Source organism: Epinephelus fuscoguttatus, linkage group LG23 (assembly GCF_011397635.1).
Source record: "Epinephelus fuscoguttatus linkage group LG23, E.fuscoguttatus.final_Chr_v1".
NCBI classification, from domain to species: Eukaryota; Metazoa; Chordata; class Actinopteri; order Perciformes; family Serranidae; genus Epinephelus; species Epinephelus fuscoguttatus.
In genome coordinates, this window is record NC_064774.1 from 26,436,290 (window position 1) to 26,461,688 (window position 25,399).

Consider the following 25,399-nt stretch of genomic DNA (forward strand, 5'->3'; position numbering starts at 1 on the left):
GCCCTTACCTGGGGTCATCACCACATGGACCTCAGCACCTGGCAGCCATTCATCATTCCCAGCAGCACTGCAGTCTTTGATACCCTGATATGGCCTATGGCGTATGCAAGAGGTGCAGGGCTCACATACACATATACGCAAACAAAATTTAGGGTTGTGGGATAAGTACAATTTGAAAGGATATCCAATTTGCCCTTGGACCCCTAGAACCATAACAAGAGTCTCATGTGTCTGACCCAGGAGAGCGGCACTGTACTGACAGATAGCAGGGTCAAATGAACAACTTAGCCATGGAGAATTCAAACACTAATGCTGGTGATCTATGAAAGAGGTGAGAGGAGGGATGAAGACAAATGGGGACAGAGGAAGGGTGAAAATGTATGAGAGGAAAGGTGAGTAAATCTGTAAGCCAGCGGGAAAACAAAAGCTTCAAATCATAGCAGGCAAGAACTTAGGAAAACAAATCCAGCTGCACAGCCCACATCACAGCAGCTGTCTCCTTACCCCCTTTTCTTCAGAAAAAAGATGAGTGTCAGAATGAACAGAAGCTAGAAGAGCAACACAAAGGTAACTGAGAGTCAGTGTAGAGGAAGAGAGACTGGACCTGTTCTATGGAGAGCTCCAGAGATCTTGCATATCCTGTCAGCAAACTTGTCGCGGCCCAGAGATATGATTTTCACCAGGGTAAATTAAGTGCTGGTTTGGTCAAGGGAGTGCCGCAATTCATCACAGATCTGCATCCAGTTCCTGAAACGTGGGGGCATTAGAATTATAATCAAAGCCAAAGAATGCAAACAACAAACAGAGCCGAAGTCTAGGCATTCATGAAATAATGTATAAAAGTAGTGTTAATAGAATAACTTCGTTTGCTTGGTAATGTTAGAAACTTCAAACTGACTGGAACAAATATCAATAATCTCTGCCAGCAAAGTAGAAATGTAAATCACAAGTTCCATTACAATACAATATCATATCAATTCTTTGAACAACAATACCATTTCCTGATAACACAAAGTTTGCCATGATGCAATTTTGATTTGATTCAATTCAGGGATCAGTGAGATGACACCAGTAAATGTCCTCATTGTCTTTTTCTTGGCTGCTTATCACTATCTGCCTGGCGCTAGAACGGAGGTGTGCTTGGATGGAAAAGGCAACATGTGCCATGTGAATTTCAAATAAAGGTGTATATTAAAGATGACAATATATATTGATCGATCCAGGTTGACGTATCGTTACACCCCTACTACAGAGCAGTTTAATCACTCTATATGTAAATGTTACATCATGACATTTAAATAGTGTCATTTTAAAAAATATTAAACCAAATTACCTGAAAATACTAAAAGAAGTGTCAGTATATTGTGTACAAAAACAAGACAGGAGATCTGTCTGAAGATTTATGTAAAAACTTGCAGGTGAGGTGTCATATTCATTCAGACACTGCTCTGCTATTAACACATTATTTGCACATTTCACAGGTTTGTTACTATCTAAGAAAAGAAGAAAAACAGACAGGTGACACACTGGCATGTTGTGTCTTCGAGGAATACTTTGCCCATTCTCAACCAGCTTCGGATTACAACAGTGTGGGTGGTATGTATAGATGAATTAACTTCCCTCCATCTCCATCAGTTCTCCCCGCTCATTTGCCAGCAAAACATTTTTGCTGGCTCTAGGGCTGCTGCTCAAACTAAAGATTATTCTTCCTTATTTTTGTACGACCACCTCCACCACGGACACAAAGGGTATAGAAGCAGATCAAACTCCAATCAAATGGTAAAACTAGGCAGTGCTGAGCAAATATAAACCAATACTCTGTTACTACATTGCATATTTCCTGCCTAAATTGTTTTCAGGAACATATTTTACTTTGCTGTTTAGTTGTAGTCATGGATGTATTAGGAGACCTGGATACAGCATTGGCAGTGGGACCCCATTCAATTCTATGTAAGCTGTTCAGTGGCGCATGAAGCCAAAAAAGCCTGATATGATGATAAGCATTGCTTTTGCATCAGTGGGCCCATAGAGCAGGCGCACTAGAGACTTAAGGCGGCCAGGCATGGCCAAGTGCAGCCAAGCACTGCAGAGAAGCCAACTTCCAGTTTAGCACTCCACTAACTTGAATCGGGATAAAATAATTTAATCTTGTGGCTTTTTAGACAGTGTTATCAGACTGAATGGGTTAAATCTTGGAAGTGGAAGGAGTCATTTCACAGGGCTTGTGACACTCAAAAATGATTCATAGATGTCTCTTTCCCAATGTAAGTGTATGGGAAAAAGTCTTTCTAATGGTATCACGTGACAAGTACTGGAAATTGCAGTACCACTGTTTGGCCACTATGAAAATTGACTTCAAAGTCCTGTGCACTTCCTGCATAAACAGCCCAGTTTTGTGAATAGACCATCTTTCCAGTAGAGAAATACTTCTTGAAGTGGAAATGTAACACCAATCGCCTTTAATGAACTGACGGCAGCAACATTATAAATGCAATCGATGAGCAGTGATGGATTTGGACCTAAAAGAGCAGACCTCGTTTAGACAGTGACTACCCAGGGTCAAATGTGGGTGAACACAGGTTTGTTATCCTGTGTCAGACATGTGGTCTGGGTTGGAAAGTGGTAATAATGACCACAGCATGCCACGGAGGTAACAGTAATAAAAAGTGAATGTTTACGGACCACGAATTGCTTATCCTGCGTAAAAAACAAAATTTACAAAACTAGGCCATTTGTGAACTGCTTACATATGAGTAGAGATGTACAGATGTATCACTCTGCTCTGAGCTCTGTACAGGAGCATCATTAGCACACTGACTGACATAACTGACAGCTGGCACTGAGAAGAGAGGGATGGAGGGTGAAATAGAGAAGGAGGAGACGGAGCAGAATCTGTGCCAACCATCACCCTCTGGCTGTTCTCCACCGTTTTAATCACAGCAACAGTGCTCTCACTCTGCAACCCCTTAGAGACCCAGGTACCTTAGCCACACTTGACATTAACCACAAGGCGAATACACCCATGCTTAATACAGACAAGACTCCTTGCCATCTTCCTCAGTGTGTTTCTTTCTCTTTCATGGCCCTCATCGACTACCATAACAACCAGGGGAGACACTGAGCAAAGGTATTTTCTATTCCTTTCTTTACCTTCTTCACTTTTTTTTCCCTACCTGTGCTGTTTTGTGGTGAAGCTTAAGATCTAATCCTCTGTTTATTTTCACTTATTCTGTGAGTCAGTGAGTTTAAGAAGGCTCTTTCAAAAAGTTACATCACTGATGATAAAACCCAACGCCGTCGACCGCTTACATTTGCTTGCCTTTGGCTTCTTGTCAAAACAAGTCGTGCCGAGTCTGACCCGATCGTATTTTTTGGCAATGCCAGTGCCAATTCTGACAAAATGGACAGATGAGCCAGGATAGAGATGTTGGATTTAAAAGTGAATGATCTGTCTTTAGAGGCAGTGTGTACGCTTTCCAATGTGGCGCTAGTTTCCCACAGAGTGCAGCAAAGGTCTGGATGCTCCTCTGGGAATGGAGCTACAGACACTGATGAGGGGAAGCAAGACTGAGAGGAGGACCTCGGATAGAAGGCAGCGGAACAAACTTTCAGAAAAGCAGACTGGACTAACCACAGTAATAAGCTTATTCTGTGGGACTTGGTCATTTGCCAGATCATCATTATCCCTTAACAGCATCACCCCTAGCATCACCAGCAGTTACAGCGTAGCTCTGCGCAGAAGAATCAAACCCTGCTTTTAAAGTGAGAAAATTAAATTTAGTAGATTAGTATGTGTGAGAAAATGTACACCATATAAGAAAAGATTACCCCATTAAGTCTGGAGACAATAATTTGCAGTTTAGAATAAGGTATTTGGATTAAAATAATCATCATAAGACAGGTTAATATTTTGGTTTCAGTCAGCACTAATGTCTCATAGCTGAAAGGGATGTTCCTCTTGAACTGGGCAATCATATTTTTGGGGAAATCTACTATGTCCTTCTCCTTATCCTGCAGTCAGACAAAGATCAGGTCGATTCTACTGTGTCATGTTTATGCTAGAACTGCTGAGCTGTTTATTTTTAGGAAGGTGTGCATTTTGTGATATTAGCACCAAAATTCGTGCATCCTGGGGGAAGGCAATAAAATGTTTTAGCTGTCACTGTAAAATGCATTTTAGGCAGACTCTGTGGGTCTGCAGCTAAAAATACTTCTAATGATGTCCCCTAAGAGTCTGCAAACTTTATATCCATTATAAAAACAAAGTGTAATTCTCTCTTCTTTCTACAGAGACCACGATCAAAGTATAAGTTTAAGATTATTCTGTACTGAGCAAATTAATTCTTTTGGCATTTATGTTGTATTTGCATAAAACAAAACCTAACTTGACCCAAGTAAAACACTACAGCCAGAATCTGCAGCTATCTAAAGAACTCTGTGTGAACTGACCTTTAGTTCTCTCTGGAGTTTTTTTTGAACATGTCCTGTGGTGTGCTCTCCGTGCTCTCCGTCCGCAGCGTGGCAAACTGACCAACCATCCAGATGTTCCAATTGGCAAGCTGGTGTGGTATCTGCACATGAACACACACACACAAATACAAAAGCTCAATGACAGCACGTTTTTTGCAGAACACTTAGAGTTGTTACAAGGCCAGTGTTCACCACACAAAACCATTCCATCAGAACCCACAGCTAATACATTTATGCAGCCATTGTTAAGCCACAAACTCACTGCTATGCTACACTGCACAATAACTGGAAATTCAGCAGGGAACTGAGCTGATCAACAAAGAAGCATGATGGAATAAAACTCAAACAAACATCTACCACTTCTGTTGTATTGTGAATAACAGAATAGCACAAGGAGGTCTCTAGGTACAGCAGCCAAATTTCGCTCAAGAACTTAAAAAAATATAAAATGTAAGAAATGACAAACACTTATATACTGTACTAACTTTTCAAATGGCTAGAAAATGGAAAATGTCAATCGATTGTGACCACAACCTTGGTTTAAATGCACTGCATGTAGTAGCACCTTTCTACCTTACAGACAAAGCACTTTACAATTTGCCTTTCAATCACACAGACATTCATACACCAAAGGTGGCGGAGCTGCCATGCGAGCACTGGTCTGCCCTTTAGAGCAACTTGAGGTTCAATGTTTTAGTCAAGGATACTTTGACATGCGGACAAGAGGAGCCAGGGATCGAACCGCCACCTTTGTGATTATAGAACAACCCTGCTCTGTGTCCTGAGCCACAGACGCCCCCTCTATTAGGAAGTAATGGAACATCCTGACAATCAAAGGGACATCCTAATTATTAATTAGCAATAGTACTAAACAGTGTACAATTTTTCAGAGACCATCTTGTCCAAACCAAGTGTTTCTCCACACTTCATAAAGATCAGGCTGTAGTCTGTCAATTGAAAAGACAGCCAGCAAATGTTTGATTGTCACGAGGATTCTGCCCATTGCAAAAAACATGCAAAAAAACAATTAGACTGTCTGTTCACTGTGGATGACATCTGTTCACTTACACTAATTATACCCACAGTCTAAGTTTAAACTGTAAAAACTAAGACTGAGCAGGAAGAAAAACAAAGCACAGGGAAAAGTGTTATAAAAAAGTTGCTTGCTCTGCTCACATCATGCCCGAGTCACCCATATTGCTCACACACTTGGTACAGTTTTCTTCAGTGGATTAACTGCTTGTTCTTTTGGAGGTCTGCTGGAGTGTGAATAAGGTCGGGTCGTGTCAGGACAACGATACAGTGTGTCTGGATTAAGAACTTGGTGGTGAAACACACCTTCCTCAGCATCCGTGTTGTTCTTGAAGGGGAATAGTTTGATCTTGGAGAAGCCCAGGCTATTAAGGATGGTGCACACCATCCTTCAGTTTACCAGAGAGAGCCGCTATCTCCTGCATGGCTGTCAGAGCCGGACCTAAACATGTAGATGCAACACACGTTAGCAGGTGCACTGCGCACACACGCAAACACAGATGTGGTGCATAAATAACTAACATGTCAACTGTAACCAAAGCAGTCAGCAAGAATACACACATACTTTTGCAAAGTGTTGTGAAAACATCCAAATAGATGCACAAATTAGCAGAGGAGAGAGAGTGGGTGCAAAAATAACTAATATCATAACTCATCTTAATGAAGTCACACTTCTATTTCATGCACATAGACACACAAACACACTCCCACTGATCTGACACATTACATGTGCTTGCGACATTAAGCCGAGACGCTAATTTAAGACCTCTGCGACAACGTGCTCAGCGAGAGTTGCGACATAATTAGACAGTGGAGAAGCTGGAACACTGTGAGTGGAGATGGTTATCTATGTGATGTTTAGTTTAAACGGCAGCCATGTTGCTCTGTGTGTGTGTGTGGTGTGAAGAAAGGAGTGGAGGGATATGCGGCATGGAAGGAAAAAGGGTGAAATCAACCATGGAGGAGAGGAAAAGTGTGAGATGTAAGGATACAGTAGGGAGGCGGAGATTAAAGGAGAAAAGGTCAGAGGTGAACATATGAGAGGAGATGTGGGGAAAGTAAAAGAAGTAAAGAAGCGAGAGGAGAGATACGCCGGACAGTAGGAGCTGGCTCCGTGCCTTGGTATCCTCTTTGGGCCCTCTGCTTGGGCTAGGAGCCCTACACACACACACACACACACACACACGGAGGGCTCCCACGGCTCTGCTCACTTGTGCGACAGCTTTGATTTACGGGATATTTGATCTTCACAGCTTTCCCTCTCCTCCCATCTTCTCATAGTCTGGACTACATACACACTGCTTAGTGGTGAGGTCCCAGCTCCCAGGCCCAAGTGACACACACACTCACACACATCTGCAGCTCATATCTGCTTTCACTTAGGCCCTTTACTGCTCTTTGCTGTTCTTACTGTTGTTGGAAGCTGGCCTGCACTAAAGTGAGTGGGGTCCTAATGAGGAACCAATAACTTGCAGTAGCTGTTTGAGATGTTAATGTAATTCATATATGATTAGCCACTTTATCTTAATTGAGGGAGCTGCATGTGGGGGGTAGAATGATAGGAAGAGCAGCAGAGAATCAAACAGAGAAGGGAGGGTTGGGGTGAATGAGATGGACAGAGTGAGGAAAATGGAAATAAGACAAAGAGACAGTGTAGGACACAGCTAATGATTAGAGAGTGTGAGGAGGTGAAGGTTTGATGAGACCGTCTTTCTATTAAACTGTCACAGAATTCTCTCGTTTTCTGTTTGTGTGTGTGTGGGTGTCCTTCACAGAGGCACAGTGATGTGGCTGACCCAAATGACTGGGATATTATTGGGAGAGCGAGAGAGGGAGGCCCCTGTTGAATACTGATGAAGCTCGGCACAAAGCTGCCTCCTGGCCTCATTAACCTGCCGAAGACTGCCTTTGTTTTTCCTCTGCAATGCTCCAAACACTTCCTACATCCTGTCCGAAGGGGTTTCGGAAGTCACGCCGTGGACAGAGAAGAGACAGCCTTCAAGAAGCTGAGGGGTGGCAGCGTGAACGGGACCAGCACAGTGTGTGTTGGGAAAAGAAAATGGGGAGGGGGGAGGTGCTCTTTATGGATGTGAAGTAGTTTGTCTCCTTAGTGCTAAATTTTGTCACAGGAAAAGGAAGACGTAGGAAGAGGAAATTGAGCAGTGAAGTAAAACGTGTTCCATATGTGAAAAACTTTCGTAAGGAGGTTTTCAGTGTTGAAAAGTGCCAGATGGAGAAAGGCGAAAAGTCTGCTCTTTTGTGATGAAGGAGAGAGCAAAATACAACACCAAAACAAAACATGGATCACACTGTCTCCCACCGCACTTGCAACGACTGAAGAAGAAGGAGAGAAGGTGGAGGCGAGGACAGAGAGTGAGGAAGTGGAGCGAAAGGATGAGAACAAGGTAAAGCAAAAGTAGGACGAGAGGTTTGTGCTCTTTCATAAGCCTTGGCACAGCACGTCGCTGTTTTGTTAGTTGACGTGTGTGGCAGTGTTCGGTGCGGTGCCTGTGTGCGCGTTTGTATGCATCTTTGTAAGTGTGTGTTCGTGTTAGCACAGGAGATTTCAATTTCATCTTTAATGGAAACAGCAAATAGGGGAACAAATAAAATGCGAAGGAGAAGAGCAAATCCTCCCAGCAGAGGCCCAGTCAGAATGGATGATGAGGCCGACATGAAGTAAACATTCGGCTGTTCACAAAACAAGGTGGGTTGGAGGATGGGGGAGGCAGAGACAGAAGACATGGGGGAAACTGAGGTGAGCAGGGGAGGAGTAGAAGAGGGGGGGATGATGGGAGTATCCACAAACAGAAGAGGAACTAGAGGAGCAGAAAGTAAAAGGCAGAGAGGGAGTGAGGAGTGATGACGGGACAGGGGATCAGTCATGGTGTGTCTTCTAGTCAGAGTCGTCACTTATACTGTGGAAGGGAGCAGCCGTGTAGTCAGAAATCATCAGGAGCAGGAACAGATTAGATACAGGCTATTGGTTCTGATGAGACCTCGTATAGATCAGTAATGGCTCAGTAGGGACAGAGGAAAAAAGAGCGGGAGAGACAGTCAGAGCAGCAGTAAGGTGCTGCTTTCAGTGCTGGTAGCACTTTTCCACCAGTAGTATACATTCCCTGTATGTTTAAGAAAATGATGCTAAATTGTAAAAAGGAGTTATAAGTACTGGGGTTTCCAGAACTGGAAAATTATTTGTGTACAGTATTATGTGGAGTACAAAGGGTTGGGTATCGTTTGAATTTCATTGATTCTGATTTTTATCAATTCCCTGTTTGCATTCTGAAATAGTAAAAGAAAAGATGTCAAATATTACCTGATTTCAAACAGAATGGTCAACTTGTTACACTCAACTTGCCTCCGCATAAATGATTTCAGTGGGAAAGAAGGATTTCATTTTTCCGAACCAATAACATATCTAGCCTAGCCAACACAGTAGTTTTGCCAGGGCTTTAAGAGTGGACCATAATGTCCGGAGATATTGAGAGGACATGTTGATTTACAACAGCCTCAATAGCAGCATGTATCTTATCCACAGTGGTCACCACTGTTTTTATTACTCTTCCTTGGCTACAGTGGACAATGTGACAACACATAAACACGACATATGACATATGTAGGTGGTGCAAAGTGCCAAATGCTAAGTGTTATAATGTAGTTGGTTATGCAGGGTGTGGAGGCACATGCTATATTAACTGGTACTGAAATATTTAACGGGATCATTTTAACAACAGGATGCATTGATTTGATTGATTATTTATGTATTTATTATATTTATGTGAATTTTTTAAAACACACACAAGGTTGCTTGGCTACTCTGCACTGCCTCTCATACAATGAGGTATTCATTACTATTATTTTTAAACAGACTGCACTCATTATTTACACAGGTCTATGCAGTTTTTACCCGTTGATTGGCCACAAAGCTGCACACTGAGAAAAATAAATAGACCAGCCGCGTAAAGTGTCTGTGTAGCAGCTTCCGTTGATTACAATGGACACGCTCTGTTGCAGGCATGCTACTGCTGATGGGCAGTGGCACGACCATGTACCAGGTATTTTGGGCGTTAGTCTGGTCAGCAGCACTGTATGTCTAATCGTTAGTCTCCCAGTGGTGCCAACTGGACTGACTCCTTTTTCAACAGAGAAACTGCAGTATACTGTTGTGATGTCAGATAAATCAGTCAATTTGGTGGAGAGAGCACATTCCCAGGTCTAGACCCTGGCAAGGTCAAATTTTTAGATAACAAAAATATCTTTACCTTTTAAGTGTTAACTGAACAAATGAATAGTATTTACTGGATACTAGTATTTACTAAATACACACAGTAAAAACTTATGCTTTACCTTTCCATCAGACAAACCCTTTCCAACTCCTCTGACAGTAACAGTTATTTTACCACACAGGTCATGAGTTGCTGATCTACTGCTGCCCTGCTTGGTTAGTTAGTGCTATTATTTAATTTTGGTGAATCCAAACTAACCCTTTAAAATACCAAAGTCACACAATAATATTGCTGTAATGTTATGAACATACATTACCCAAACTAACTGCTGGTTGTTTTGCAGCTAAGTAGCTTGCCACATTTTTTGCACTTTGTCTTGTTGTCATTTTCTTTTCTACAGTGGAGCCACTTTTGACCATTTACCATGGTCCATGTTTCACACTGTTATGACTTAAGCCATACATGCTAGCTCGTATTTCAACGAGTAGACATCCTGTTTCTTTAGTGCTTTTTTTTAAAACAGATACCTGGTACTTGGTATTTTGGATTTGGTTATAATTTGGAACAAAGTTTTGGTTACCAACATCAGGAATACACCAGTTAAATAGGAATGTAATAGTATTTCACCATATGTGTAGACCTTGACAGTTGGATGAAACACAGGGACAGTGAGAGGAGATAAAGAAGAGGCGAGTAGTGGGCTAGAGATGGAGAGAGAAGCCTCAGCCTGCTGCTGTGCCATGCAGGGACATGACCACCCACCAGGCCAGTCAAGGCTGAGACCTTGCATCATGTTGGACGTGCAGATAGACACCCAGCTGAGTCATCTGGTCTCTGGGTGATGGGACAGATGGACAGATACAAATGTGCAAAAGCACACATAGACACACACACTCTCACACACACACACACACACTCTCTCACTCACACACACACACACACACACACACACACACCGCATTGGCACGTGTAGAACATAAAGCCATGCTTCACAAAAGATTAGCAACATTTCTGTGATCTGTGTGTGTGCCAGAGAAATGCCAACACGCACACACACAGGCACACACACACACATTCAAGCACGCACGCACACACGCAGGCCTGGGTACTTTTAATAAAGGTTTTCAGATTCTTTGTTGATTAATTCATTTAATGTCACTTCTGCATTGTATAATGTAAATGTAATGTGTCGAAAATGCAATTAATATGTGAGACTCATCTCGTCCCTGCAGGTAGGGCTGATTTAACATTCTGGCAAAGGACTACAGGATGGAAATTAGTCAATCTAACTTTTTCATTCTAATGTTGATTAATGTGCACTGTCCTTGACAAATTATTACAAATGTGAATACAAAAAGAGACATACACACAGACAAAAAAATATATCCATTCATACATCAAGCAATCAGATATTCAAACAATGTACAAACATGTTTAGGGATGATATAGAGTAGCTATTATAGATAATATAAATTGAAAATTATGTCAATTGTGTGTTATAGCCTTCAGTCAACTGATATTAACCCAATAAAACACATACAGGAGATTACAGACCGATGTGCTCTCCACCACCATCATCAACACACCCGTGTCTTTTGGGAGAATGCTGTTCGCCCCTCCGTGTAAAGACTTTAAGATTCTATGCCAAGGAGCACTGAAGCAGTTCTTGAACCTCTTGGTAGCCAAATATCTTTCTACAAAACTTAAAAGTTTTTCCTTTATATACCACCCCACTCCAAGTATATATTCTGTATGTGTGTTTCAGGGGGAGTGAGATAGTGTCTGACCTGTGGTCTGGATCTTCTGTTTGAAGAGAAGAGGATGAGGCTGTTCTTGAACTTCTTTTGCTCCCTAGTATGAGGTAGCTGTCAATCAACAACTGCTAGAGCCACAGCGACTTCTGATTTAGCAGTCACACATCCTGCTCCTGTGGGGAAACAGGATTGTAATCTTGATGAGTGCAATGATGAGAATATTTTAGAGAATAATATATACCGTATCAATGGCTTCCACTGATGTCAGTGTTTTGATGCCTCAAAGTCTACCCACACAGATTTCATTATTTCACTTCAGAGGGGTCAAAATGTCCTTCAAATGCTTGTTCCTGATTAACATGAAGGTGAGATGGTATTATGTTTATACAACAAATTCTTGGGTCACATCTTTCTTTCTATCAAAGAGCAAATTAGTAATTTCCCTCCCTGCATCCCCGCACAATTACTACAATCAGCAGCACAAAGTATGACAGGCATTTTAATTTGCACTCTGTGGATAATACTCTATAAAATAGTGATGAAAGACGCCAGCTCTCACTAACTGAGAGATGTTTAGAATGTTTAGAGGACATTATGGTAATATTAACAGAAAATGCAGTCAATATTCAATATTATATAACAAACTGCAACCTATGTAAAGGACCTCATATGCATGTGTGTATGTTTTTATTCATCAGTGTGCTGCTTACAGCCTGTTCCACAGGGACTTCATATTTGCCCAGGATAGCAATCTGTTCATAGATGAGAGGAATCTGAGTCTCTGTCTTAGCCAAATCTCCCTGGAGAGTCTCCAAGAGCTTCAGGCTCTCACCAAGCTCCACCAGTGTCTGAAGGGGTGGCTCTCACTTGTACTGGACTAATGGAGTGGCTTGCTTGCCTTCAACACACAGCTAAGCTTTTTAAAATGGCTCGTACACAGTGACACTCTTAATTTATGACTCTTCTGTGATCATTTCTTTTCAGAAAGGGTTGTACAAAGTTTTGTTTGAAAATAAAAGCTTATGCTGCGATATAAACAGACAGGATGCCGATCATCTGCTCACAGTCACCTTCTCATTACTAATTAAAGTGCATCAACTGAAAAACATCTCAAGCAAAAGAATCTGCACATGGTCTGCCTCCAGCCTTCAAATAGTGAAGATTAGAGATTAGTTTACGGTGCACAGTAGAATACAAGATAGGGACTGCTACAGAGCTGTTGTATTATGCCTACCACACACTAGAAGACTTTGAATTTTTTTAAAAAGGGTTTTCAATATACTTTTACAAGACTCAAGTCTGACACCCTCTCTTTAAAGATAATGTGAGGTTCACTATTTGCAAGACTACAGCTGCTCCTGATGGAAAACATCACATCAAACTCCCTTTAAGAAATTAAATGTCCATAAAAGCACATAACTCTAGAAACACAAAATAAAAGGTGCCATTTGTCGACAGGATTCTTGTCAATTGAGCATCAATATGATCTATAAAGATAAACTAAATTTGTGTACAAACTTTACACCTTGGATTTTGTCACCTCAACTTGCCACCAGCTTTTATCGATAAACTGCTCTATTTTAGTGAAGGAGACTGTAGGAATGAGATTTGAACCATTTCAAAAATTACGATTCTCATTAAAAGAAGTTGTATTTAATGGATTAGATTCACACCAGATTAAACACCTACTCTGGTGGTGTTTCTCAAATCACATACTTCCGTTAGTACACTTCCACGTAGTATACTATGTGCACTATGTACTCATTGGCGTAGTGTGCAAATTTCGACAGGGTAGTGTTGTCTCAAACCAAACATGGCCGTCGTGCACTTACCGAAAATGACGACCGCAAATTAGCTAGTTAGCAAACTAGCATTAGCATTCGCGTTATCATTCGCGGTACCAAATCATTACAGACTGCTAAATTAACCCAATAAACATACTGCTGGCTTATACCCGACAACAGTATCGTGGTGCTTAGTGCAAAAAACACATGTATTTTTACAATGCAGTGACATTCAAGTCAATCTTCCCCCAAAATCAGATTCGGATTTTTGATGATTTTTATGTTAAAAATTCGAATGAAAATTCAAATAATATTCAAATTTTTCCTTGTTATAGGCTATAGCCTAGGCCTACCACCACATTTTTATATTTTTTTTGTGTTATAATGACGTTATTTTAATATTTTGCATCACATGCAAAAGTGAACGTCTCTGGCTTGTCAGCGCAGCGGTGTCGGGTATTGACACCGCTGCGCAGCCGGAGACGTGTTGCTCCTCCTCACTTCAAGTCGCTGTCATTAACTTTTAACCTGTCAAGGCGGCAGTGCCGCAACATTGTAGGAATTTATGAAATCCCTTGTGAACATTTCAATAGTTACACATTACAACAATATTTATTTGCAATTACTCTATTGAACGACCCCGAAGCATGAGCAAACAGGCTGTGTCACTTCGAATCAAAGAGAGAGAAAGGAGAGGAGAGGAGAGGAGAGGAGAGGAGAGGAGAGGAGATGAATTGTAGGTCTGTTTGTAAACGGGGCTTCTCTGACAGTCATGTATTTCCCAAAAAAACATCTCTTAATGCATGGTAGAGCGCCATTTTTTCCCCCTTCAAAATCGCCTTGATATCCAGCAAATCGCCTGGCAACCCTCCAATCACCAATATACGATTTGATCGCTGATCGTCCCAGGCCTATTTGCGTTGTACCGGAAATCAAATATTCTAACCTTAGTTTCCAACTTCGAATATGTTTATTTTTACAATAATTCGAATTGTTTTCGAATAGCAAAGTTCGTTCTGACAGCCCTAGTTCACAGTCACCCAGTCCTCAGCCACCATTTCCAGTTTGAAAAGTGGCCCTTCCGCTACGTAGCCAAGATGGTGACCATTGAGGGCGAGAAGTGTCCATAGTTCCACACTCAACTTCTTGACCGTTTTGAGTGCACCATCCGGGTACTCATAGTGCACTGCTTTTTTCCATACTTCTCAGTGTGAACGCACTTATGCACTCAAAATATTAAGTGTAAGAACAGAAGTACGTGTGATGCTTTTTTTCACAGACCATCCATCTCATGTACTACTGTGTGGTTGTAATGACAGTTTTAGCCAATGACAAAAAGTTATTTTCATAAAAGTTACAAACTCCAGCTTTAAAACAGCTTGGATTAAGTTTTATGACCACCTAACACCAAACAATTGAGCTCACAGGGAAGCACCCTCATGATTTTATCCCTACATTGGGAATTTGTCTGCAGCAGTGAAATCATTTGAAAAGATGTATGGCTGGCATTATACTGCATTTGTTTTTAGCTGTTGATGTTCCTAATAAGCTGGCATGTGTAGAGTGTGGGACTGTGTGAATAAGCTGCTTTCGTAACAGAAATAAAGGTCAGCACCCTTTTAAAGTCTTCAACTAAAATGTAATTAAATTTTGGTTCTCATGGGATTTTAAGAGTTTACATGCTGTCACTTTTCAGTTACAGTCTAGAGTAATTTCAAACAGATTTGGTTACTTGTTCAAACATCATTGTTTGCACTTGTACTTTGTAAAAAAAAAAAAAAAAATAAATAAAAAAAAATACTCAAAACAATCACCGACTGTGTGAAACAGTTTGTTGATGGAAACTTAAATAACATAATTTAAAAAGGAAGCAAGTAATAAACACATGCACCTGTACAATCCTACAACCATGTATAATAACATCAATACCACAAAACACAACAAGGAGCAACACAATGCAAATTTCATTTGTGCAATGGAAGAAATGTGATTAGTTTTATTGATGGAGGAGTATTATTGACATGGGTGTGAAACCCAAAGTGCTGAGACAGGCTACTGTGTGTACACACACAAACCGTGTTGACACTACAGACATTTACATACAAATGTCTTTGACAAATCCATAAGGCAATAATGCATACTTGCACTGTTGATGTACAGTATGTGCATGTGTGTGTATGTCTGTGTAAGCGTGGTGTCCAGTGTAATGTTTGCAGAGACTGTGTGTCTGGACCTCTGTGTATAGATTCCACTAAGGTCACAAGGACAGTGTTCTTTGCTTTAGTGTCCCTGTCGCCTCTGTGCCTAACTCATCATTTCTTCTTTGCTTTTCACCACTAACTCCCACTTCCTCTCTTCTCTGAATCATTACTGCGTGCTTCAAAGTGTTGTTCGGTGCTGGAAAGCTCTCTGATAGCTCACCTACAGAGTCATACAAACATTTCTGTAATGTCTTGAAACTCCAATTGTGAGATCTACAATGACTAGCTGCAGCTGAGACTGTCCAGCTGTGCTTAAGTGTGAATACTGGCAGAGTTCTAAGTGCTCGCAAATACTATCCTGTTCATTCTTCACACATCTACTTCTTCATTCATGTTGACTGCTCAACTGCTTTCCATGACTAGCTCTGCATACAAACGCAGTGTTCTTTCTTTTATTCACATTTCTATACTCTCCACCTTTTTAAATCTAGACTTGCGCTGCAGGTGTCCAACACCCAGCAGGAAATATTGAGTGGACGACAGTGGAATTGACATATAAGAGTGTACTTGCATATTTTCATTTTGACAAGCCACATCCTTACTGTTTCAAATCTCTCTATTTTTTTTTTTTTTTTTTTTAACAAAATAGCTTGTATATTATCAATAATACACATGGGTGGTTTGTGATGTAGTATTTATGTGCAGTGTTTGTAGTGCTGTATGTTTAGAGTAATTTCAGTCATTATTTTACATTCTCATGCAGTACACCACCAGGGTTTATACCAAACACTCAAGTTGCAAAGCTGCTTTTATTACTTTAATTAAGTAAACATATTTTCAAAGAAACCAAAAGGTCAACACAGATCACAGACTAAACTGAATTTAAAACAAGCGTCATTTGATTTATTTTTTTCCTTAATTTTGGGACTCTCAAGCTGTGTCCCCTCTCAGGGGTTAGGTGCTTCAAAACAGCCCACAATGGTGTGTCCTTCAGAGGACCTGAAACCCAGCTGAGCTTGCTTGTCCGGCCCAAATTAGACCATCTAGCCTCAGAAAGACCAAAATGAACACTGTGCTCCTTTTTGACTTTTGAAGTCATACATTTCTAAGTTTATTGCCAGAAGTTTAAACAGTGGTAAAGTAAGACAAACTCCATTATAACTTAGTTTACAGTATGAGCTGTGATATTTTACGTATGATAGACATCTGGCAAATAGTTTATCAAGTTGACAGCAAATATATAGATCCATACATTAATTACACCCTGCAGTTTGTTTTTTATTTGTAAAGCATATGTGATATATCAACCAGTGACCATCTGGAGAAATACGCATGGATGCGTGCTATTGCAAGCTGGCAAGAATCATCCGAACACACTTAACTGGGCTGCAACAAAATATTGGATGTCTACTCCAAATTTGGGCAAATGCAGCCGGAATTTCTTGTCTTGAATGGAGACTTTGAAAAGGAACACATCTTGTTGGCCTCTTATGACATATTTAGTCTAGAAATGCAAGGTTTGGAGGATGCAGTGCTAATCTGAGGTTTAGGAAGAGACCAGCTCCTCTGCCTTGCCCCTCTTCTCCTCAGTAGTGGCTTGAAAACAACAAACAGCACACTACTGCCCAGGGTCCACATTGGCCAAATGTGGGTAGATTTTCTATTTGGCAAGTAAAGCTCTGAAGGCTATTGGCCACACTGGCTGGTAAATGTTTGTACCAAAATAGTCATGTAATAAAACACTTTGCTGAGAGTCTCTGCCCCATTTAACTATCACTTGCCTGTCTGCTGCTAGCTGGTGTTGTGCCCATACTTTTGAGGGTAATAAAATAACACAAAGGCCCCATAGTTTAACCAAGAAGGCAAACTCTTCTTTCACCTTCCACATTGTTATCAACAGGGCATTAGCTTCACTCTTTCTGGTCTTACCTTTCACAATAAAAGCTCTAGACATGTGCACTGTACACTGCTTACCCAAATGTTGAGGCTGTGGAGATGAGTTGTTCAAGATGTTGAAATCATTCCACTTTAGATTTTGCTCTGGCCTCTTCTTGTTTGTATTCAACATAGCACCTTATCGCAATGTTATGTACTGACTAATGTACGTATATGTAACACAAAAAGGCAATTTATTATTGTGGGCGGTAAAAAATATGCTTGACCAGTGGATTTTTCCATCAGCCTGCCCCCTTGGCCAGTGAGTCAAAAAGTTCATTTCTGATACTGCTACTGCCACATCAAGCCCATCTTATCTTTTGCACCTCTGATGACTTTGTGTTTGTGACAGCACACAAGGATCACTTCCCACCTCAGTTTCACACCAAACAACTTAATCCACCTGAAGCATACGGCCTCAACACATCCGGTCAAAGTGCAAGGGTTGTGGTCACCTAAACGTGGGGAGAGATTTGTGGTAGTGGGAGCTAGTCAATGGCCCAGACAGGCTGAACGGGCTGAGGCTGAAAGACCAGAAAAGTGCCATGATAGTTTTGGAGCTGCTTTTTAGATCAATAAAATTCCTTGGATGCAAAGAACTGCAACTGAGTGGGCATAGCCATTTGGATGATTTTTTTTTCCCAGTGAAAATATGTTGAGTGGGCTACTGTTTAACTCATACCCTTTAAGCAATTCTGTCCAAACATCTCCCACAATCGACATTCTCAACATCTAATTGGTGAATCTTCTTTTTTTCACTTTTTACCCAAAACAAATGACAGGAAAAGTAAAATAGAAGGGCGGGTGGGATGTGATGGCAAGTAATTATCTAGTAATTAGTTCAGGCTGTTTTGTGTTCTACCTGTGTATACTGTACATGCACCAATGGATGAGAGGGAGGGACAGAGCACTTGTTGATCTCCCACATCTTCTCTTGGCTCAGGTCTTAGGCCTTCAGTTATACCCACAGGTGTCCAGCATCGGCTGTCACCTCTGTGCCCACTGTTGTCTTTCATCTGCGTATCTTGCTCTGAAGGATTAAAGAGGACCAGGGTGAAAACAGGGACAAAAGGTGTAAACACAGCAAGACAGACGTGAACATGCCAACAGAGCATGAAAGCAATGCTTATAATTCACTTGGCTGTTCCAAAGAAATGTCATTGTAATTCTGTAATTTACAAGGGTATATAACATACATGGTGTGAACAGAGTGAACAACACAAGTGCACAATGATGACACACTGATGTCTTCTTTCAATAGAAAACATGCAAAGAGTACTAACCATGGGGCTCAATTTGCCCCAAATATAAAAACATGTTTATTCTATGTACCTTTAAATATCATTTCAAACTAACTGCATTTCACAGCAAAATACTGAGCAAGTGAATGTGTTTCATTAAGGCAGAGCAATGTGAGCCGAGAGTCCCTGATGTCTGTCAAACATAAATACATACAGCACACAGCATGGTGATATACCCAGCACACAGACACATGATCAGACACATTTGATGTTGTGGTTAATATGGATAGGGGGATGGACAGATGGGAAATGAAAGGAGGAATAAAGAGAAAGTGGCATGAAGAAGGGGGAAATGCTCAGGTTTTTAAGATGAGGGGGATAAAGAGGTGGAAGGAAAAACTGTCCGGTTGGGGTTGCAGAGGTCACTGAGTGAATATCTTGGAAGGAAAGGGGAGGAGAACTGACTGGAGACTGAAGATGAGATTGTCTGGATCCAGCTTCATGAATTTTTCTGACTACATTTTCAGACACATTTGCACTTCAACCTCATTCTAACTTCATGATTTTTGTGCCTGCTGCATTCGCTTGCTGTCTTAAATTCACCAGATTTGATCAAACCAGCTGTGGTTTAACCTCCATTTCTGCTCAGTGACAGCAGAAAACTGTTATTTGACTTAAATGTGTACATATGAAAACACATGCTTAAGTGGATGAGCACAGGAGCAATATGAATATTTGATACTGACAGCAGAGGTAGAAGGAATACAAATTTTATAATCAAATAGAATTACTGTAACCTCTCTTACCTTGTACTTCATTTTAAGTAAAGTGCTTTTTACTCAGCATATGCAGCAAGTACCTTGTACAAATGTACTTAGTATACACTTTACTGAGTATACCTCTAAAGTCAGGTGTCACCTTGAAAGGTCCTTAGCAATACTAAAAGGATAAGAAAACAACGGGAATAGTTGCAGATTAGACAGACAGATAAACCTGATACAATCAGGACGTTATCTGCCCATTAAATGGCCATTATCTGTACTTTTCAGTGTCTTAGATTAGGTTGAAAGGTGGTTATTGGTCCATTAAATGACCATTTGCACGTCCAATGTTGTGCAACAATGACCATTTCATTAGTTTCACACAGGACATAAACCCTGCTCTCCTGGGTTAAAGTCATATGTGTGTTTGACCCATCCACCACCAATCCCTCACACCCAACGTAGATAGACTTACAGTAATAGTAGGTCACCCATTCTTCTTTTGCTCCTGTCATAAATGACTAAGGCTATGACAGATTGCCACCTAACAAAAGACGTTAACTTTGATAATGGCCTTCTGAACCTAGTAGTAGGTTTGTTAGGTCCCTTTTAACACATATTTATGATGCTTACAACCACTGATAACAGCCATGTAATGATGGCCTGATGACAACCAAACCCGCTGACAGAGAAGATGTGGTCAGGTTTATTAAACCAGAAAAAAACGAGAAGATACTCAAGAAAAAGGTGCCATATGGGTTGATCAGCTGAAAATCAGCTGACATGAACGGAGCATTCACGCTCACTCTTTGTATTCTTTGAATACGGCGAAAACTAAATAAAGAAGGATATGGACAACGTGAAAAGCAGAGGTAAGAGTACTCTGGAGAGCAATGAAGAGGGGGAAGAGAAAGAGTTTGGCCACTGGAAAAGGGATTACAGTGAATGATTGGTCAAATATATGTTCAACACATTCTTATAATGGTGACTGCAGTTGGCCAGGATTCAGTTTCTTGTCCCCCTTTTTCTTTTTTTATTTTAATCATTCCCAACAAACATGATTTGCAGTGGTTTCTCTTTTTTGATTCAATTCCGTTTATAAAGCCCCTTAAAAAATGTTAACATGTCCCCTAGTGAGTCTAGGGAAATGGTACTGATAGTCATGAGATAGGTTTTTACATACACATTATTTAGATCATAACATGAAAGCCACTAAACAGTTTTTTCTGACTGTTGGATTTTTTCAAACACCAGTGTAAAACTGAGTTTTTTGGTCTGAAGAAAACAGCATTGATGTGTTGATCATATTTGTGTATTTGCATACTGAATTCAAGCTCACAGTCCTTTACTGCAATGTTACATTTTGATTTGCATGACAAATGCCTTGGTGATTAAGACACTGCAAACAAGGACTGGGAGCTTGGATCCAGTGAGCAAATTCATTTTTCCATTTGTTCTTCAGGTCTGCTTTTATTCGGCACACAGCCAGAAGAACACTGATCTGCACAATGCTACTCCATCGTGGAAAATGTAGTTCCCTGAGGAAGTTCTTAAACAAAGTGGATAATGTCTTCCATGTAATTTTCTAACCAGGGAGCCATTTAGATTCTGAGATGGTGTTAAAGAGCTGAACCAGCTTCTGCCATGTCTGAGAGAACTGGACCTTTGAAAAAAATAACACACCAACACCCACACTGATTTTATCTATCGCACACAACAACTTGCCCCATTGACATTAATATTAACCTCCATGGGATCAATGTGTTCAGCCTTGAGGCAGCAGGACTACTTGAAAAGTCTCCGCTTCTGTTTTTTTTCTACAGAACAAAACAAAGTCAAATCCAAAATACGGCTCCTATCTCTGACAACATCATTGATTTTTGTGACATAAAGATTCATCAGGTTCGCTCTTCTCTAAGCCCGGATTGTTCTATCAAGGCTAGCCTGTCCGGGACACTGAACACCAAGCTGGGTTAATGCGTTGTGATCTGTGCTAAAGCTTGTCTCTTTAATGCAGGTTACAGTCATATAACATGCATAAGGCATGACTCACATGTCAGTGCTAATTTACATCTAACAGCGCTTCCTGTGATCTATAATGCCATCTCACTTTGTCAAGTATTACTGTGTGGGTGAGTGTCTGTGTTTGCATGTTTACTTACAAGATGTTTTCAATAATAATCCAAATATTGTGTGCGTGCTTCTGTCTGTGTGTGTTCTGGGCTTTTTGACAAGGACAAATGGCTATTCTGCTATCCTATCATGCTCTATACAAGGTGTTGCCCTGTCTGCATGGGATTCTCAATGTGACTCAGACCTTGGAACCGCAACAAAGCTAGGGCATCACACAGGGAAGATAGATGACTTTGTTCAGCCTCAAAATATGAAATTCTTCCCTTTGTATATGTGTGTGCGTGTTTGTGTCTGGGAAAGAATAATATTGGTAGAACTCCCCCGTCTGAAGTAAATGTCAGAGCAAGATAAATAAATCTCTCCACATGCTTTTATTGCCTATTGTTATTTTGCATTCTTTATGCAAAACTTTCCCGCTGCGGGGACTATGTGTATGATAATGTGCCAACATGTCTGGCATCATATCTACTCTCCAAAACACAACACTGCACATGTTGTGGAAGCTTGTCTATGTGTTAGCGTGCCCTCTTATCATGTCTGTCTATACAATCAACTTAAAACCCCTGGAACCAAACAGTTTAATATTTTCATGGACTCCAACTTTTCCCAAAGGAGAAATGGTCTACAGTGATGAGTGGGAATATGGTTACTTCCTTTTCATCCTCTACTCATCTTGACATCTCCTGGATATTATGAAATGTCTCATTAAATCATGCTATTTTCTTGGGGTGGAAAATAACATCTAATTATCAGTTAAATGGGACTCATTCAAAATTTGTATGATTTCCTTTCAAATGCAAGGCCATGTGTCAAAGCTAATTAAGCTTTACAGTAAATCTAGGACACCTGGTAGGGTTTACTGCAACTCTGCTTATCTTAACGATTCCAGAATCAATAGAAAGCATGGCTTACAATGGGTTATTGCTTAATGCAGCCTGATCTGTTGATAGATGTGTCCACCTTAGGTCAAGTTCACTCCATGCTGCATTTTTCCAAATTCTATAATGCTTTCATCAAAGTTAAAAAAAAAAAAAGTGGAGAAAAGGCTGGAAGGGAAACTGCTGCTTTGGAAAACGACTTGGTCCGAGTAATGGAAAGGTAGAGGAAGCAATATTTCATGAGGGGGAAGACAAAGCTCTGCTGATAACAATACAAATGTAATTTAACTAGAATTACCGCCTCGTGGTTGATGCCTCTGCCAACCATTCAAGTTTACAGCTATGCCTGTCCGGACTAATAAAATATATGTAGTGAAGACTTTGTAGGAATTCAATAAAAAGGTATTAAGTGTATTTCTTGATGAAATAAAAGTTCACTATAGGTTACTGACATGTATGATACCAGGGAATAATTTCCAGTGAGAAACATGCTGTCTTCACTTAGAGACTATTTTTGCAGAGGACTGATAGAGAGTTTCATCACACGGTGCAACGACAATCATCTGAAGCTCAATGTCAGCAAAGCCAATGAGCTCGTGTTGGACGAACAGAGGAACAGGATGGAACAAAAAGTTGTAGGCATGACAGTTGACAGTGCTTCAAAGTCCAATGTACAAGCTTAAACGGGCTTGACTTTTTAGCAAACCAGCTGAACCGGCATTTGATATTTTGGCAAATTAAAAAATAGTCTACATCAGCAACCTGTGGTAATGGCATCAAAGGGCTGAATCAAACTCAAATTGCATGAGGAAGGAACTATATGACAATGTAATTAACGTAACATTTTGTTTATAAAAAGACTAATTGTGCATTCACACCAAAAGCGTCATGAGTGCCAGCGGTCGCTCAGGTCGCTGGCATTGTGCTGCCTGGCAGCTCTGGCAGGGCTTGCCGAAGGCTGTCAAGGGGTGGGGCTTTCAAGCTGCACTGCAGAAGATCTCTTTCTTTCTTTCTTTCTTTCTTTCTTTCACTGTCCTGCCTTGAGAATATTCACGGTCTGCAATTGGCTGCTGCTCACTGCTGCTTCAGTGGCGGCGCTGCTCATTTGCATAAAGTTGAGCTTCTCTCAACTTCACAGTGACGCTCCGTTCGCTAGCATCACGCTGCTCGCTGCTGCCGACGCTCCAGACGCCCTTCGTAGCAAGCGTACATTGAAAATGAATGGCTACTGGCTGCTTATGACGCTTTTGGTGTGAATGCACAGTAAGGAAGCCACTAGTGGCTGAAAGGCCATATGCAATTTACTGACAAATCCAGGCTGGTGTCGGTAGGAGGGGGAAGAGCCATGCACGTTGTGCTTGTTTACTAAAGCTCATGTGTTTTGGGGGGTGACAAGAACAGACATGGCAGAGTTACCTCTTAAGAAAATGAAAACTGCACCAATATGACAACCTTTTGGACTTGAAGCCAACGAAAGAGGCGTCCTCACTGGCTGCTGGCGCCGTTTTGAACTGAACTTCTGTGCCGCAATGGGTGAGAAAATGAGGAATAATCTATCAGTTAGCTCCTTATTTCACGATAAAAAACAAAATATAGTGGCAGTTGACTGGAGTGAGATCACCAAGGAGCTGACAGTTTCTGCTAAGGTAAATCACGATTGCTAATAACAACCTAGGCTACTTACTGTTGATTATATTGCATGTAATTTCCAGTAAAAACCACAATATATAACAAGCATTTTCTGTTTTAAAAAGTAACATTATAAATGTAGGCAGACAGCAAGTAGGCTACTTACCCATCTCTTAATTGGTTAGTTTTACAGACCGATCTTGAGTGCGCAGCTGATAGCTATGTGGTTTGTTAATGTGATGTAATAGAAGTGCCTATGTAGGAGAGCTTGGAGCTAGTTTTCCGTTTGGGCACAGTGACATTAAGTTCCACTCAAGAGTGGCTACTGAGTCATGTCGGACACCTGGTAAAATTTGATATACCTGTCCAGTCTGGTGTTTGGTTTAATATCAATCCAGTTTAAAAAGTTTCATAGCAGCCCAAATAATCCTTGCGTAGTAGCTAAAAGCGTGTCACAGTGACCTTTGACTATCAGATACTAATTAGCTCATCCTTGAGTCCACATGGACTTCTGTGCCTGATTTAAATAAATTCCCTCCAGGCTTGTCTGAGATATCATGGTCATGAGAACAGGACGGATGGATGGACATACTAGGATAGATGAACAACCCAAAAACATAATGCCTCCGGCCACCTGTGGCCACTTATGCCACCAGTGCGGAGGCAAAAAGCAGAAAATAGTGAAGGTGGGTAGATGAAAAGAGTGATTGTGAAACATATTGTTTCTGTTAAGTCTGCGTAGCAGCAGACACTGCAGCAGTACTGTATGCAAACACCACATGAAATATGCTGTTTCTGCATGTTAACACATTGTAAGCATATTTATACATTTCCTCTGGCCCAGCTGGAGGTGAAAGTTACCTTTCCTGGGGTCTAGGGGGCTCCCTGGTGCAGTGGTACAAGAATCCTGAAGACATGCAGTCCACTCTCTCTGTGAGGCTCATCCACTGGAGCTTAAACACACAGTGAGGGAAAGGACAGAGAGCCAACTCATTAGATACAGCTTCAGACTTAGTTGGCTAAACCTCTTATGGCCCTCTTGGAGTGGCTGTGAAAAGAGACGCAATCCTTAATGACACGAGGCAAATTTATTATCTGCATTATCCTGATTTTTTTTGGACTGTGCTCCAAACAGCTGGTAGAACCCTTGTTGTTGGCATACATTTGTGGCACAGCTCAACTATGTCATTCCTCAACACAGTCAGATTGATCAGTGGAGTATAACCATTAGAAAGAGCAAAAAACACACAGACACACACAGGCAGAGGAGTGTTTGCTGTGAAGGCTTTGCAGGCAGCAGGGCGAGAAGGAATTTCAGACCTAGAACAACACTGCTGAGCACACTGTTTGAA

General features: G+C 41.0%; 1 long non-coding RNA gene across 1 annotated transcript; it reads right to left on the reverse strand.

Annotated features, from left to right (window-relative positions):
- Nucleotides 1–615: 615 nt before the first annotated feature.
- LOC125883888 (uncharacterized) lies at nt 616–24,980 on the reverse strand. The gene is made up of 6 exons (XR_007448608.1): nt 24,909–24,980; nt 18,268–18,435; nt 11,519–11,658; nt 5,809–5,944; nt 4,450–4,571; nt 616–747 (listed from the first exon to the last, which is right to left on the reverse strand). It is a non-coding gene; the product is annotated as an uncharacterized LOC125883888 (long non-coding RNA).
- Between the last annotated feature and the right edge of the window lie 419 nt (nt 24,981–25,399).